Source organism: Ammospiza caudacuta, chromosome 3 (genome assembly GCF_027887145.1).
Source record: "Ammospiza caudacuta isolate bAmmCau1 chromosome 3, bAmmCau1.pri, whole genome shotgun sequence".
In the NCBI taxonomy this organism is placed as follows: domain Eukaryota; kingdom Metazoa; phylum Chordata; class Aves; order Passeriformes; family Passerellidae; genus Ammospiza; species Ammospiza caudacuta.
This window is the reverse complement of record NC_080595.1, coordinates 62,103,617-62,119,510: the sequence shown is the minus strand read 5'-3', so window position 1 is coordinate 62,119,510 and position 15,894 is coordinate 62,103,617. Positions and strand designations below refer to the sequence as shown.

Sequence of the window (15,894 nt, the reverse complement as noted above, 5' to 3'; positions counted from 1 at the left end):
CGCCGCCCCCGCCTCGCCCACAGCCGCCCCGCTCGCCCCACGGCCGGGCACGGGGGCGCGGCCCCGGCTCCAGGAGGCCCTTCCCGCCGCCTTCCGACAGGCTCCCCGCGCCTGACAGCCCCTTCCCGGCGGGCCGGACGCCGCCCGGATCCCCCTGCCTGCAGCAGACGGCACCCCCAGCGCCCCAGAGGAGCTCCCGCGGCTCTTACCCGGCTCCGGCGAGCCCGCTCCCAGGGGTGCGGCTGGGGGCGGTGGCGATGCAGGGCGTGGAGGGGCGTGCAGGCCCCGGCTCGGCCTGCCCCGCCGTGACGAGAAAGGCGGGAGGAGGCGCGGCCCCGCCCGGGAGGCTGAGAGCGGGGCCGGGCTGTCCCAGAGGGGCGGCTCCGGCCGGGCCTGCGGGGGGACCCTGCTGCTGACGGCCCCCCGGGGCTGCCCAGGGGGACGGGGCCGTCCCGGCAGCCGTAGCCCTATGCGATTGGAAAAAGTAAGGGTGAAGGGCGGAGAGAGTGTCTTTCAGGGTGTTGCATGGTTGCTGTTGTATCAGGAAGCAAGGCGAAAAGATGGGCAAGGATACAATATTATAGTGAAAAATACGACGTTACTTTGTTAATAGCCTGCTTTGCCCGCCCTGCCTTCCGCTTGGGTTATTTCTTCTCTAAAGGGGAATGGACAATTCAAAGAGAGTGCGTGGTAAATTGTAGGTCTCTTTAAAGATGCCTTTGAATGCAGAGTTACACAATATACAGCTGGGATGGGAGGCAAGCGATGCCAAGAGCAGGAAAAATGAAGGATGCATTCACACGGCTGCCGGCACCGGGCTCGGGAGGACAAGGAGGATGCGATAGCCAAGCACCAAGGCTCCTCCCGGCCCAGCCACCTGGGAAGTGACAGAGGAGCCTCCAGGCTGCCTGCACAGCATTGGAGGCATTTCTGCATCCTCCCCACTTCTTCAAAGGGACAGTGACAGGGCCAGACGCTCCCCAGAGCCCCGGGGCTGAGCTGCTTCGTCTGCAGGATAGCCCCGTGTGCGTTAAATAGCACAGAGCAAACAGCCCGCAGACCCGATTGCTGGGAACGCCGCCTCCTCCACACAGCCCAGCCTCGCCTGAGGAAGAGCTGCAGGAACTGGGAACTGCAAGCTTAATTCTGCTTCATCATAGAACTTGGTCGTTGCTAAGATTTAGAAGTAGCTGAAGCAGTGAAAGCATACTAGGCATCCTAACCCAATAATAACAGAGAAGTCTAATAAACTGCAAACACAATGGAGTATTAAGTTAAAGGCCTGAAATAGGCAAGACTACCCTTTACCTTACATGGCTGGTTCTTGCTGGGTCTCAAAGCGTGCTGAGAGACAACATAGTCTCCGAGACTTGCATGCCAATATAGAGTTCTGACGTTAATTGATGGTTGGAAGTGTCATTTTATCCCTTTCATGAATTGAAGTTACTAAGGAGAAAAGCCATTCTGATATGTCTTTTTGCTGCAGGAATGCGATATACATAGGCAATCTATTTTTACCAGGCTATTTTATTAGTGATGATTTTAGCTTTGCTACATGTGCAGGTGTTTCCCCCAAAATCCCACTAGATGGTGCACTAATGAGAGTATAATGAACATTCCTTCCAAATTAAGGGCCTGCCTCGATTATTATTTCTGTCATATAAACTCCATTGATTGACCCAGTCACTCCTGCTTTATAAAACTTCAGTAGAGATCACTGTCAGTTTTCCTCCAGAAAATAGCACATCTTTATGATTTCAAAAATGCATTTCCCCTTAAAATGTGACCCTTCATCGGTGAGAATACTTTTTCTGCAGGTCACCATTTGGATACTTTTTTTTTAGGCTTAGAGGTAAGACCTAGTCATTGCTGATCAATGTTCATTCTCATGCTACAGAAACAAGGTATCCAAATGCTTTCCTAGTGAAGCTGTGTGCTTTATGAAGAACGTCCTGCTCCTCACCTACTGTTAGCTCATAACCATCATAACCATCCACATTTTGCTGCTAAACATCTCAAAGTCATTATTATTTAAATAACCAGTTGAAGAATAATATAAAAGCCTGAGAGGGAAAAAATAGATTATAAAATAAGCTTTTCAATGAAATGTCTGTATATAAAAATACCTAAATTGCAATAGAATCATAAAATAATTATGAATATACAGTACTAGACTATTGATCATATTTATTGATCAGAACTGCTAAGAGCATGGTATGCCCTCTGAATATTTTTGTTAACTCCTATTGAAAAGCCATTGACTGGGAGAACATGTCCTGTTTCACCCTTTTAAATAAAACAAGAAGATTCCCTCAGTTTCCTATTCTAGCAATGGTGCACAGACAGGGCTGTAAATAAGTCATGCCTAAGTGTTATCAGAGATGCTGATGCATTTGTGCCCCTAAATGCATTTCACTGGCTTGTCTCTAGGGCTCTCACACCAGCATTACCTGGGGATTGAATTAGGAATCATCATCCACCTACCTTTCCTGTTTCTTGTGGAACATAATCAGATTTCAAATGACTGAATTAAATGGGGAAATGTTGACCCCCTGCTATGCACAGTCACTGCATACCATGGAAGATGCTCTGGATATTTACTGACTGAAGGTCAGAGTGTTTGCTATTTATATTCTTGTCATGTGTGTAAAATGAAAATGAAAGGATGTCCTGTTTGGGGATCCATGCCCAGTATAATGTCTGAAAGAGATGGAAGTTAAGCCACACCACCATGGTGTGATTTGGAAAAAGCACACCTTCTTCCTAGCCCAGTATCCAACTCAGAACCCACCTTCCTGACTGTATTTCTGCCTCCCACCTCCTGCTCCTGCCCTGGCCCTAACGAGCAGGCACACAGGCCCGGCAGCGTGGGTGGCACCAGCTCCAGGGCCACCAGTGATGCAGAGATGAGGCACTCATTTCCATGCAGCTCCTAGGGCTGGCACAATGCATGGTGAAATGAAGGAGAGCAGCCCAGCCCTGGCCTCATGTTCCTGATGAGTGTCCTCTTTCCAAGGCAGGAGCAGTGCCTGAGCAGTGCGTAATTTACTGTACGGGCCAATTTCATTCTCTGCTGTCACATCTCACTTGCACACCTCTAGATTTACACAGGAAGAGTAATGTTTTCAGTATTTGGCAAAGAGTCTGGCAGAGCTTCCCAGACAGTTATTACTGATGCATTCCACCATCAGCAGGAATTCCTGTTATTATCATTGTCATCTCTGCTAATTTAATCAAAATATCCACTCCAGAACCTGAAATGAGATTAAGTTCCTATTATACCCAGGCCAGTACATAATTACAATGGATGATGGTTTCCAGCTTGAACAGATTTATGGGTTAATTATACTGTAGAATGACCTGTAAGACCTCTTAACTAAAAAAAAAAAAAAAAAAAAGAGAAAAGCAATGACCATTTCATTCACCATTTGCGTGTTATTTAGGCTGGCACTTGCTCTCCAGCAACAGTAATTAACATAGCATATGTTTTAAATAAACAGAGAATTCTATACCCATATATTGATCATGTTTTCTTAAAAAAAAGAAAAAAATCACTACCCACTTATTTTCAAATCTTTCTTTGCCTAACAGTTTAACTTCCAAAGACATGTTATACTTTCATCTGTAGTAGTGAAATGAGCTGACATTAATATTTCAAAGCCCAATGTTTAATTAAGTAGTACTTGAAAATACATAATTTCTCTAACTTCAGACAGACCATTTTGAAACAATTAACATTTATAAAAGGCATAAAATGAAACAGCATTGCTTTGTTCAGATATAGAAATACAACCCTACAGAAGAAAAAAATATTAAAAATGAAAGAATCTATTGACTGCAAGTTCAGCAACTACATCTGATAGAATCTGATAGGCCTTCATGTGGAAAATGAGGTCATTGTTAAGCAACCAATATTCATTATTTTACAGCTCATCATCATCTTTGTCCTCCTCTTCATTTTCAATTCATAATTACCTTAATTGCTTTCAGGAACCATGCAAAATAAAAGAAGAAACTTACACAAAGGAATCCTGACAGAATTTGTTTAGGTAAACCAAACAGATATCAAAGGTAAGGGTACACAGAGCAGAGCTATAAAGGTAAGGAAAATGTTGTTTAATGATATTTCCAAAATGTAGTGTCAGAAAATCAGGAAATCTTGGCTAGAATTTTAGCACTATTTCCTCCTCACTTACCTGCTCTGCCGTTGCTACTGTACACATCAGTGCTCTGGCTCCTGCTTTTTCCCTTCTCCATCATTCCAGCCTGCAGTTTAGCCAAAAAGGAGATCTAGTCACAATAACAAGATATTATGGCACAATTCTCACACAGCAGCATAGATGGTGGTCACCCACGAAGGGACTAAATCTTGTCCACTTCCACAGAAGAAAACTATAAAAGCAGATTATGCAAAGAGACTAAAAAAAAAATAAAAATAGAGTGATTAATTGACTGCATTCATGGCATATATGCTCTATAATCTGTTAAGGACTGGTAGAAAATATCTGATTAGCAACTTTGTGAACACTGCCTTTCTCTATAGCCTTGGCTGCAGTGAGTTCAAAGCAAAAGATGTCCGTGTAAGTTATTAAAGGTGTCAATGTTGTTTAGTTGCCCCCAGGACATGACTCAGTTTGAGGCTTGCAGATTTCTGCACAGCTAAATGTCAAAACTTCTGTTATGTGCCTTGCTTAAGCCTGATGCCCCTCAGAAAAGCATCTTGTGCCATTTCAGATGCCCAGATATGTCTCACCTAGCTCTCAGCTACTGTGTAGGCATCTCAGGTTCCCTACTACACCTTATGTGACATTTGGCAAATTATTCATAATTTCTGAATAGCCACTGACCACTAGAACTGGAATTTAAACAGCCATTCCAACTGTAGCTATAATCAGGACTTAGATACTTACCAGAATTATAAACACCTACTTATAAATTTAAGAGTCTTAGTCTCAAAACTCATCCCACAGTCTAGGTCTTCCAGTGTGTGCCACAGCTTTCCTATGTATTTCTGTGGCAATTTGGCACCAGAATTTTTACAAGAATTCTATTCTGCCCTTCACTCTTCAGCCTGATCCTGTGAGTTTGGTAACCTTATAGAAAATCTGAAACTACAGGCAGTATGGGACAGGTTTTTACGTTCTGCTACAGCATGAATAGACAGAGGAACAGTAGAAGCAGCTTTGGCTCCTGTTCCAAGAAAAAATGAATATTAATCTGGTAAAATGGGGGGACATCAGACAGTGGGAGAATGGAGTAAGATTGAATTACACTCCAACTCCAAGCACAAGGCCTCCTATAAGTCACAGTTTAAAACCACCAAAATTTTATTATTACTCTCTATTCAGGAAATCCCAAAAATATCACATAGGCCCTCTTTCTCGTCTCCTTCCTCCAGATATTTGCTCTAATTTCAGATGCTTTGAATACCAATATTTTTTATCTGACCAGAGTCCTAACCTTATGGACAATACCAAAAAGGATTTGAAATAAACAGATGTCAGAACAGATTACATAATCTCAAAGTTGTAACTAACTAAGAAAGGAAACTGTTCTTGACATTAAAAAAATAATAATGATTAGATAAAACAGGGGGAAAAAAGTTTTACCATTTATTTTATTGCACATATTAAAATATGTAGCAGCTACAACAATCACTATATTGCTCTGATGTCCTACAGAATAATTACAGTGCCATTCCTTTTTCTAGTTCTTACATATGTAGGGCCTGATTCAATTGCCTGCTTTGAAAATTGTGAAAAATTTACCACTTTTCAACAGGCTGTCAGGTATCTGCTGGTCTCTTGCTGTTAGCTGCATACTTCCTACAGTTGTTTTTTTCTTCTAGTGTTTGTACTTTTCCCCCTCTCTTTTCATCTGATCATGGAAAAAGAGACCAGTTAACAATGAAGAGAAGGGTCAAATAATGACAATTCACTCTTTCTAATTTGGAACAAGTAGAGATTTTTTATCACACATCAATTTACAATGTTGAGAATGCTATCACAAAATTTTAAAATGCCCATCATTCCTTCTTCAGACAAAATTGCTGGGTACAGTCTCAAACTGAACTTTTGTTTAATGTGCTATGCAGCCCAGCAATCCACAGGAAAACCCAAAAAATAGGATGAGTGAGCTCTCTGATGTGGCTCAATCTACAATGAAGTCATGCATAGCCAATGCCTTTTTTTATTGAAACTGCTGCACATAACCTCTAAGATCTAAATACCTCCAAGTAACATCTGAATCTCAGTTTCTTAAAATAGAAGAAGACAATTTCAGAGGATTATTGATTTTCTAAAAGGGCCATAATCGGTGCCCCTTTGCTGTGAAAATTTTTCCTTAGACCTACCAAAAGAGCCAATCTGGGATCTTTAAATTGAATATAACAGTTTGAGAAGCTATGGGCTTACTAAAATGACCTACACAGAGCTAGAACACTCATATATCAAATCATCCATCACATGTATTACAGCCCATAGTGCTGGCTTTTGCTCTCCCTTAGTGGTGAGTAATGACTACCTCTGAAGAAGCTGGTTGAGTGTTTTATCATTAATGCAGAGTGGTGGGAATGTGTGTAGAGTAAATACTCCCTCAGTTCCTTTTAAGATCCTGCTAGGTGTAGCACACCCCATCTCCCAGACCGGGGGTCTCCATAGGATATGGTGTGTCATTTCATATTTCTTGTACAAACATAAAGGTTTGACCTTAAGCTTTGCAGCTGGAAAATTCTGGTCTAAAGCACTTGCAATAAGTTCCTCCACTTGCTGCTTCCTATTTCTATGTAACTTCTGCTTTTATGTTTTCCTGCTTTTAGTTATATTGATCTGTTTTCTATCTATTGAACTGCTCATGTAGGACACACCTATATGATCAGCTTTAGAAGTAGTACCTCTGTAAGCAACTTAAACCATGTTAAAAGTGAATATGGAAAGAAAAGAAATCACTGCTTTCTCCAACTGTAATATCTTTGTCCAAATTAGTCAGCTGTAGAGAAGGATTTTTAAAAAGGACAATTTAGTTCAGAAAGTCAATAAAAAGAAGATATTTGTCTCTTATCTTTGAAGTTAACAACTCATATATAGAAAAGAGCTGAATACTTGAATGTGACAGTCTTTGGGTCAATGCAGAAGAACTGCAGTTCCCTCAGAACAATTAATTAATAACAGATGTTAAAACTAATCCCTAAACTGCACAAGAGTTCTGCAGGTACAACCAATATAGCCCTTCTCCAGAGTTTCCAATTCCCTTTGCTGTTGTTTGCAGTGAGCAAAGCACAAGTCATCTGGGAATAATCTAACCAAAACAACCAAGGTGTTGCCAGGACTTGTTAATTCACGTTTCAGAAGAAAAATTAGAAACTTAGGCTATTTTAAGCTGATAGAAAAGGAAGGGAGAGGGGAGGGTAAGGTGGTGTGCTTCAGAGCACAGGCAGAACAAAATAAATGAAGAATTAATATACTGAAATACAAGTCACCAATTAGTCCAGCCTGTGGAAAGCACCAAATGGCCTCCAACCACCTGAATATGGCCCATCTAAAGCTGCCTTTTCACACTGAGCAATATATTAGTGGTAGAAAAAGGGATGAGGTGGCTGAACTGGCCTGGGCAAAGGGTAGGAGAGAGTCAGGCAGGTCAAAGCAGACCCCCACAACCCCCATATTCTGCTGGTTCCAGGCCCCACTCTGACCTGCAGGCAGACTGCTGGTCCCAGGCTGTGCAGGTACCACTCACTACCTGCAATTTCCACCAAAGGAAGCAGAAATGGCCAATATATAATTGCCTTCAATTCCTTCCTTGCTTGTCCAGTGGTGAATCTGTGGGATTAGAGGTCATGTTCTGGTCCAGGACTTCTCCATAGACTTTAAACATAATTTTCAAACTCTGTAGAAACATATTTTCTTCCTTTCTGAGTGTGCATTTTGCACAGCTAGTCATGTTGCTTGAATGAAATACTGATTTCTGCTAAATTGTCACAGTGAGAAATAAAAATCACTGCCACTATTATTATGGGCTGATAAAAAAAATTATTGGCCCATAAAATTAGAAAAGGCGGATATACCAGAATGTTTTGCATCACCAAATAGTGTCATCTTCCATCTGTACTCACACACTAAAATAGCTGCATAGCAGCACCCAGCCATCCCTGTGTGTCCTATCTGTGGGAAAGGGGTGCAGTGCAGTGACCACAGGGGAGACATAGCTGAAGCTTTGCCCATGCAATCTTTGATAAATATTATAGGGTTTTTATTTATATTTCACTTATTCCCTTTTTGAAAAATCTAACCTTTAATTTCCCTGAGGGAATGTGTCCACCTTCCTAAATGATAACTTATTTTCATAAAGAATGCAGTATGAAAAGTAGGCACTGTTTCCAGAAGTAAGCCATCATACCGTAAATCAACCCACATTTAAAATATGTTTCAGCTACAGAATGAAAAATTACTTTTATAAAATCAGGCTGAGATTGGTTTACCATGAAGTAGGTAAGGTAGGTAAAAATGAGTAGGTAAAAATTATGAGAGTATTTTCAATTGGAAAAAAGTTTTAGCTCTGTTCTCATCCCCTAGCTCATTTGCAAAGATTGGTGTAACTAGGGTGGTAATTTTCAGACAATGATATCTAAATAACTACCTCCTGTGATTTAAACATGAGTGCTTCCACTGACTCATGGATACAAAGGTTCTCCAGGTCTTGGCTGTGTAACTTGTGACAGTGTACACACAGCAGAGAAGCTGGATAATGTATCCTGTACATGTTTCAGTGTGCTGGGTCATTTCCCAGAATCTGGCACAACATTTCTTAGGTTATTGTATTGTCTTGCTGGATCTAAGTCCACTCATAGGTTACCTGTTGCTATATGTGACAGTAAACGCAAATACTGAAAAGATAAAGGAATCTAGATAAATTTCTGAAAGGAATGTCAGGAGTTGCTAATTAATTTATAAAGAATAGGACAGGACAGGAAGGCAGTAGAGCACACGGAAAATAGTAGTGTGAGGATTGCAACTGCAGTGACTATTTACAAAGTGTTTTTAAATCAAATGATAAAGCATAAATTATAGACCAGCAGGCAAAGCTAAAATAATCCATCCACAAGGTGTCATTGCACAAATCCTTAGGTGCTGAGAACCTAGTTTCAACTATTGAAAAAAATAATTCAACTATTGAAGAAAGGTAGTCAAGAACAACAACAAAAAACAACCTTTGAACCAACAACAACAGCAAGAAAGCCAATCCAGAACTGTACAAACCAGCTAGTATTTAACCCTGAGAAAACCAAGCTGAAGGCTAACAAGAATAAAATTGAAAAGCTATCTAAGAAAATTACTTCTTTCACAGGGATGGTCATTTTGGTGATCTATGGAAATGGGTGGAAGATGGTATAATTAGAGTCAAGAGTGAGAAATCCAAGAGGAAGGTGAGGTGCTACACATAACTGCATCACAAGATGTGCAGGGTTTGTAGGAGGGAGCCCCAAGGTACTGGCATGATTTCATGGAGCTGGTGTGCTGTGGGCCACAGTGTGACACTGGGGAAATGTCAGTTTTGGCCATGGAACAGACCAGAATTCACTCTCTTGCTGGGAGAGTGAATTTCTAGAGATGATGGATGAAAGCACTCACAGACATATTTCCCACTGTTTTGGACAGGATGGTTCCACACCTGTACATGCATGTAGCGCAGGGCAAAGCCCACACTTTGCATTTCTAGGCCTGAAATCTTAACAAAGTCAGACCAATACTACACCAGCTGTGAGCTCCAGAGCCTGGATGAAGTCATGATTTGGCAAGTTGAGATATTCAACAAAGTATTGCAACACAGTCAGTCCTGAGGAAAAAAAACAGCTTAAAAAAATACTTATACATTGAAGAAAAAGATCTGTTGGGGAAAGTGTTCTAGGGAAAAAGATGTTCTTTAGTACACAATCCTTTCTTTAAGTCTTTTTTTCTCCATTCTGCATTTTGGTGGAAATGAATAATTAAAATAAAAGTGAAAATATTCCTCCTTTCTTACAGGAAAAACTGGGAAGTTCTTGGTTTATATACAGCTAAAAAGATTCAAGGCTGTCTTTTGGGAAACTGCACATCCTTTCTAATGTCAGTGTTTGCTGTAATGCTTCAGCTCTGTTGCTGCTGCAGCCATTAAGGCTGACAAATAACTGATCCGGAAGGAAAACAATTTGATTAGGTTCTGTAAACAGAACAACAAATAAATTACTGTAATATATTACTGTTATAGCTGTAATATATTACTGTTATAGCTGTATATGGCCTTTTGTCAGGAATTTCTTGGAACAGTTACTTTCATTTACCTAATTTTCACTAAAGGTAATTAAAATGTTGTAGGGCATTTTTGTTAAAAAACATTGTAGCTGAAAAATGGATGCTATTAAGCACTAATTTACCTGAACTTATCTGACTTCTTTGGCATATTTTAGTTTTGAGTGGAAAAATTAATGCCTGTAAACCAAAATTTTTAATTTAAATCTTGAAGAATTCATTTTGAAACTTTATGCTAAAAGATCAATATAGAATTTGCAAAAATGAAACCAGTCTATTTCTCTAAATTCTTAGATGATGTTTTTGCAACTCAAAGATTTTGCTGGTTTTTTGTTGGGTTTTGGTTTTTTTTTTTTTTTTTTACCCATGTCTTAATATAATGTGTTGCTGACACTTTTTGTTAAAGCTGTTTTTGCCTGTGGACTCCACAAGAGGGTAGGAAATCCTTCCTCAATGTTTAGGCTGTGACAGAAAAGATTAAAAGAGCAAAATAGAGTTTAACTATTCTGACCACAAGCAGGCACTGCAGAAATACCTGCAAGTTCCTGATCTGCAAATCATTTGAGGGTAAAAATATAGCACTTTTCTGAATAAAAATCACTGTCTTTGAAGACAACTCTGAATGTAGCTGTTTGAGGCATTGCAACAGGGAGGATGAGTGCGGGTTTCCTGAGTGGGATACTCTTAACCACATCTAACTGTCCTGTATGTTCAAACTTGGATGTACCAACAAGGAAAAGGACAATGGAAGTGCTCCTAGACTGAGGCCCTTGCCTGGATGTGGAAGCTTGAACTTCCTCCTGAAACCAGAATTGTCCTTCCTCTGAGGGCAACATCAACTCCTGCTGGAATCAAGACATCATAACCATTCTGGCTGATTCCCTGAGTAAGAACAGTCTGTACTTGATGTAGACCAGAATTCATGCTGAAACAGTCCACTGTGTAGTGTGGAAAAATGGATTATTGTATGATAATGTTTTTTAAGGAAAAAAAAAAAACCCACACCCCCTTAAAACACCCACTAAAACAAAACAAAAAAAATTACACAGACACTTTTGTTCCCCTGTGTACCAGCAGTTGTGGTCCACAGGGAAAAAAATCCCTTTTATTCTGATGCACTAGGTTTTGTGCCAAGCAGTGGGGTATTTTTTAGCAGCAAGTTTAGCACCAGCATTAAGCTTAACAGCAGGGAGAACAGCATGGCATGCCACAAAGTCACTCGAGAGCCAAATTACACCATCTGATAGATCTGTAAGAGACCTTGGCCAGAAGAAGTACTAAAGACCTACTGACAGGTTGCAAGTAGTTTAGCAAAACTAGCTAATACTCATTTAACATCCAAAGGCATACACTGAACACACAGAAGGACATGACACACTGAAACCTCACAGACAGGTCAATATTATTCCCTGAAGATGTGCTGTCTAGGACAAAAGTTGTCACTGTAGGAAATGTAATGTACTGTGTTGACTCTGAATTATTTATGCTGTATTTTAATGAAGTAATTTTATCATTACTTAAATGTCTCCAATTGCAGTGTGTGTCACCAGCTAGACATTTAATACTTACAAGAGCTTTCAGAAGTACCTAAAAGTTTTTTTAGAGACTTAGACACCTAATATTTATGTAGCCCATGCAACTAACAGAAGGGATAATAATTTTAGATAATAACAAGAGCTCTTCCTTTATCTACCAGACCAGTCATTTCATCATAGAAGTTAATAAACTTTAGTCTTTGTCTAATGAAAACAGATTAGTCAAAAAGTGCTTGCAGGCAGACATAGTTTTTTTCTGAATTAAGTCTTCAAGTGCAATGTGTGGAAGTACCATCACAGATAATGAAGATGATCAGAAAATCTGCAGAAATAGAATTTCATAGAATATTGTGTTTAATGTTTGACTGCATCCAGTATTTTTTCCCTTGTTGAATGGATATTAATGCATTGTAGAGGACAGAGAGTGCACAGTGTGCACTGCCTAGATGAGTTAATGATTTAAGAAAAGCCATACACTTAGCAATATTTACACATTTTGACAGCTCATTTTTTTCTGTTTGAAGACTGCACTAACATATTTTTTTATCTAGGAGTTTAAAATACTCCATTTTGGAGTGACTCTTTCCTTTCTGAGGTTTCTGTAAGGATCCTGCTTGGACAGTTGGTGTTTCTCCTCCTTTCCCATCCTCCTGCCTCTGTTATCTGAGGGACCATAAGACTTTGACACAGGAGGCACCACCATCCATGAGCTGCTACATCAAAACTTGAGGCACTAAGGCAGGATTCAGGCAGCAGTTCAGGACTCTGAAAGTTGCTGTCAGTTTTGTACAAAGCATGGAAAAAAGGTGACATTGCAAATGGTCCTCACTGGTGACAAAAGGAACAGATGAAAGCTTACTGGTGAAACAGAGCCTTTCTGGAATAATTGCTTTGCACAAGTTTTTGGGGAAGTTAAAATATTTGAAATCACCCACAGGGGAATAATTTGTTTTGCAAAAGGTAGCTATCTAGAAAGTGTTTAACAAGGTCACTAATTAAATGTGTTGATAGGGAATTTGACAATACCCTTTGCACTTCATTTGCATTATGATTCTTTGAGATTGCAGTAAGGTGTATTCTGCTTCACCAGACCTAACTCATAATCTGATTTGGACAACAGCATCAGATATTTTTCTTATGCTTTCCTAATTTATTCATGTTTTCGGTTCAAATAGAGTCCCTGTGGCCTCATTAACACATCTAATTTGCACATCACCTTCCCGCTGGGAAATAGCCTTACCCAGTCTGTGATTAGAGCTAATGAGAGAAAGCAGCTTGGGACTTCATTACAGTCACTGTGCCAGACAAGGCTCTCTGTAAATAGAATGCAAGGAGGCTCTTTGGGAAAGTGCCACCTTTAGGTAAGAGGACACCACAGGAAAATGGTATTTCTGAAATTTTGTGAGTTGGGCCATGCACAAAGCTGGCTTATATTTTAGTGTATTAAGAACAAAGAAGACACCCTTCTAGGGGTAGGTGAAGCATACCAGCAATCTGTATGTGGAAACACCTTCTTCTGCAGAGAATTAATAATGGTGACACCTTGGCTAGACTGCCTTGCTCAGAGAGTTTTTTATCTGTACACTGAAAATTTCTTTTACTATTTCCCCTTACACTAAATAGATTACGGTGGTCTTACGCAGCCACAATGTTTTGATGCCCTCTCTACTGGTTTTGGCTGAGAAAGGGTTAATTTTCTTTTTAGTAGTTTGTGTGGTGTTGTGATGACAGCAGTTGTGATTTGTAATGAAAGTGGTGTTGATAATACATACACAATCCTCATTTAAGCTAAGACTGAGCAGTGCTTACACAATATTAAAGCCTTCTCTGTGAGTAGCCTTGGGGTGCAAAACAGATTGGGAGGGGACATCTAACCCCAGCTGACCACAGAGATACTCCACACCATATGATGTGCTCAGCAACAAAAACCTTGGGGGAAGAAGGAGGAACTGGGGTGTTGGGAGTTACAGAGTTTTTTCCACAAATAACCATTACATGAGGTGGAGCTCTGCTTTCCTCGAAATGACTGAAGATCTGCTTTGTGGGTGGGAAGTAGTGATAAATTCCTTAATTTGCTTTACTTGCATGCATGGCTTTTTCTCTGCCTATTAGACTGTCTTTATCAGCAATTTTTCTCACTTCAGGAATGTGGCTCTGGTTTCTATGGGTTTATTAAGAAATAGCTTTGCAGTAGGGTCCAGGCACTGTCTGCAGGGACATGCTCTATTTGAACTACAGTGTGTCCTACAAGCAAGTTGGGATCCTACTCATTCATAAACTCCTCCTGCAACCAGAAAATAATATCTGAGAGATACCACAACAAGTTATGAAAAGAAAATTACCAACTGTGAGCTCTAGTACAGCTGGCATTGTCTGGAAACACAGTAATATTTCCAGATTTTCAGGGAGATAGGGTTATAAGGAAGAAAGGGAAAGAAACAGCTTCATTAACTTCTTGAAGGGACTGCATTAACTTGTGCTGATCTTACTAAATATACTTTAAAATGCCTTAGATTGCATTTGTCATAGAGGATCTATCTTTCCTTCAATCTAAATTATGACCAGACAAAAGGAGGTATCACCTGGCAGCACTTCTGAAATTGTTACTTCAAGAGAGATCAAAGTGTCCAAGTGATCACACATTTTATTTCAGAAAGTAACGCTGTGAGGATGAGAATGTTAACTACAACAGGGCCAGACTCTCTGGAGACGAAGGAAGAAAATAATTACCCATTATTTATTAGAAAGAGATTTTTAAAAATTTTATCTTGATTTATTTTTGTGAGATTAAGTATTAAAGTAGTCATGTTGTCATTAGTAAGGATCCATAGTAGAAGTGCTGATGTGGTGTACATTTCATTGTTCTTTTTTATGTCATTTTTAGGAGGGCGAACTTTACAAGATGGCAATGAAACAGTAATATACACAATTTCAGATCCTTATACTTTGCTCTGCTGAAATGTATCATCAATCAACTTTTAATCTTTTCATCATAGAGTGCTTCAGTACTCCATAAAGCCCACAAAACAAAGACAAGATACAGATATGATGCACTTTTACAAGGAACACGAATGGAGGACATACTGCTGAGTATAGCTCTTACTTTAGTACAGTCATCAATTTCTCTCCATGGTGTCTTCTCAGCTACTGATCATTTCCTGCCCACTCCCAGTGCTGTTCCTTCATGATTCAGCTGAGTTCAGCCACAGGAAATCTTCACAATTCTCTATATGCTTTCCTCGAAAGCTCTTAGAGCATTGCCACGAGACAAAATAACATGTCCAAGCTAAAAAAAAGGTCTCTACGATGCAACATAGCAAATAATGTTTTACATCTAAACAATCACTAGATAGACATCATTTTCTGGCATTCTTGGGTGCAATGCAACTGTTTTTGCAATTGCTTTTCACTTCAAACTTCATATTTTTTCTTGTCTTTGATCTTGTTAAACATACTTTGATCTCATTAAGCAGCAAAGCCTTTAAGTGGCAAACTCATAAGTGACAAGTACTTGTTGAAATGGAAACAGAAAGAGCAGCGCCTTTCTCTGTCTCACCTTCCCTCCATGGAGTGTGTGGGTATGGCTGGTTATTGACCTGTTTTGGGCTCTGCACACATATGGAAGGGGAAGGACAAAACTTAGGGAGCTTTGGGTCATTAGCCAAAGATGCCAAGAAATCCAGAGGAAAAGGTTTCTCTGCTCTTTCTAGAGAAGAACACAAATGAACACAAATATTATAATATAAACATACCTTATTCGAGAAATTAATCTGTTGTGTCAGACAATTTTTTAAATTATGAATGTCAGGGATATAAACTGCTGTAAGTTTTTTTAAATGGAACTCTTGCTCTTCTGTGCATTGCAAATAAATAGATATAATCAAAACATCACCAAAAAAACCCAATCTGTAATGAAAGAATATGTAAAGCGCAATGGTTGCTTATCTGCTTGAACTATATTTGGTAAATAGGCAAACAAATTTTGGAAGGAATTTCCTTCCTTCACAGCTCTTACATCTGGGAGTTCAGCCTCCAGGCAAAACTTCAAAGCCATGAATCCAACCATTTAAAACACA

At 39.9% G+C, this 15,894-nt stretch overlaps 1 protein-coding gene across 1 annotated transcript in view; it reads right to left on the bottom strand.

Annotated features, from left to right (window-relative positions):
* Nucleotides 1-310, bottom strand: part of STX7 (syntaxin 7) — a 31,065-nt gene extending 30,755 nt beyond the window's left edge. Inside the window, exon 1 of the mRNA XM_058801394.1 lies at nucleotides 210-310. The gene's annotated coding sequence lies outside the window, so the exon portion shown is untranslated. The remainder of the gene's footprint in view (nucleotides 1-209) is intronic.
* Nucleotides 311-15,894: the final 15,584 nt, after the last annotated feature.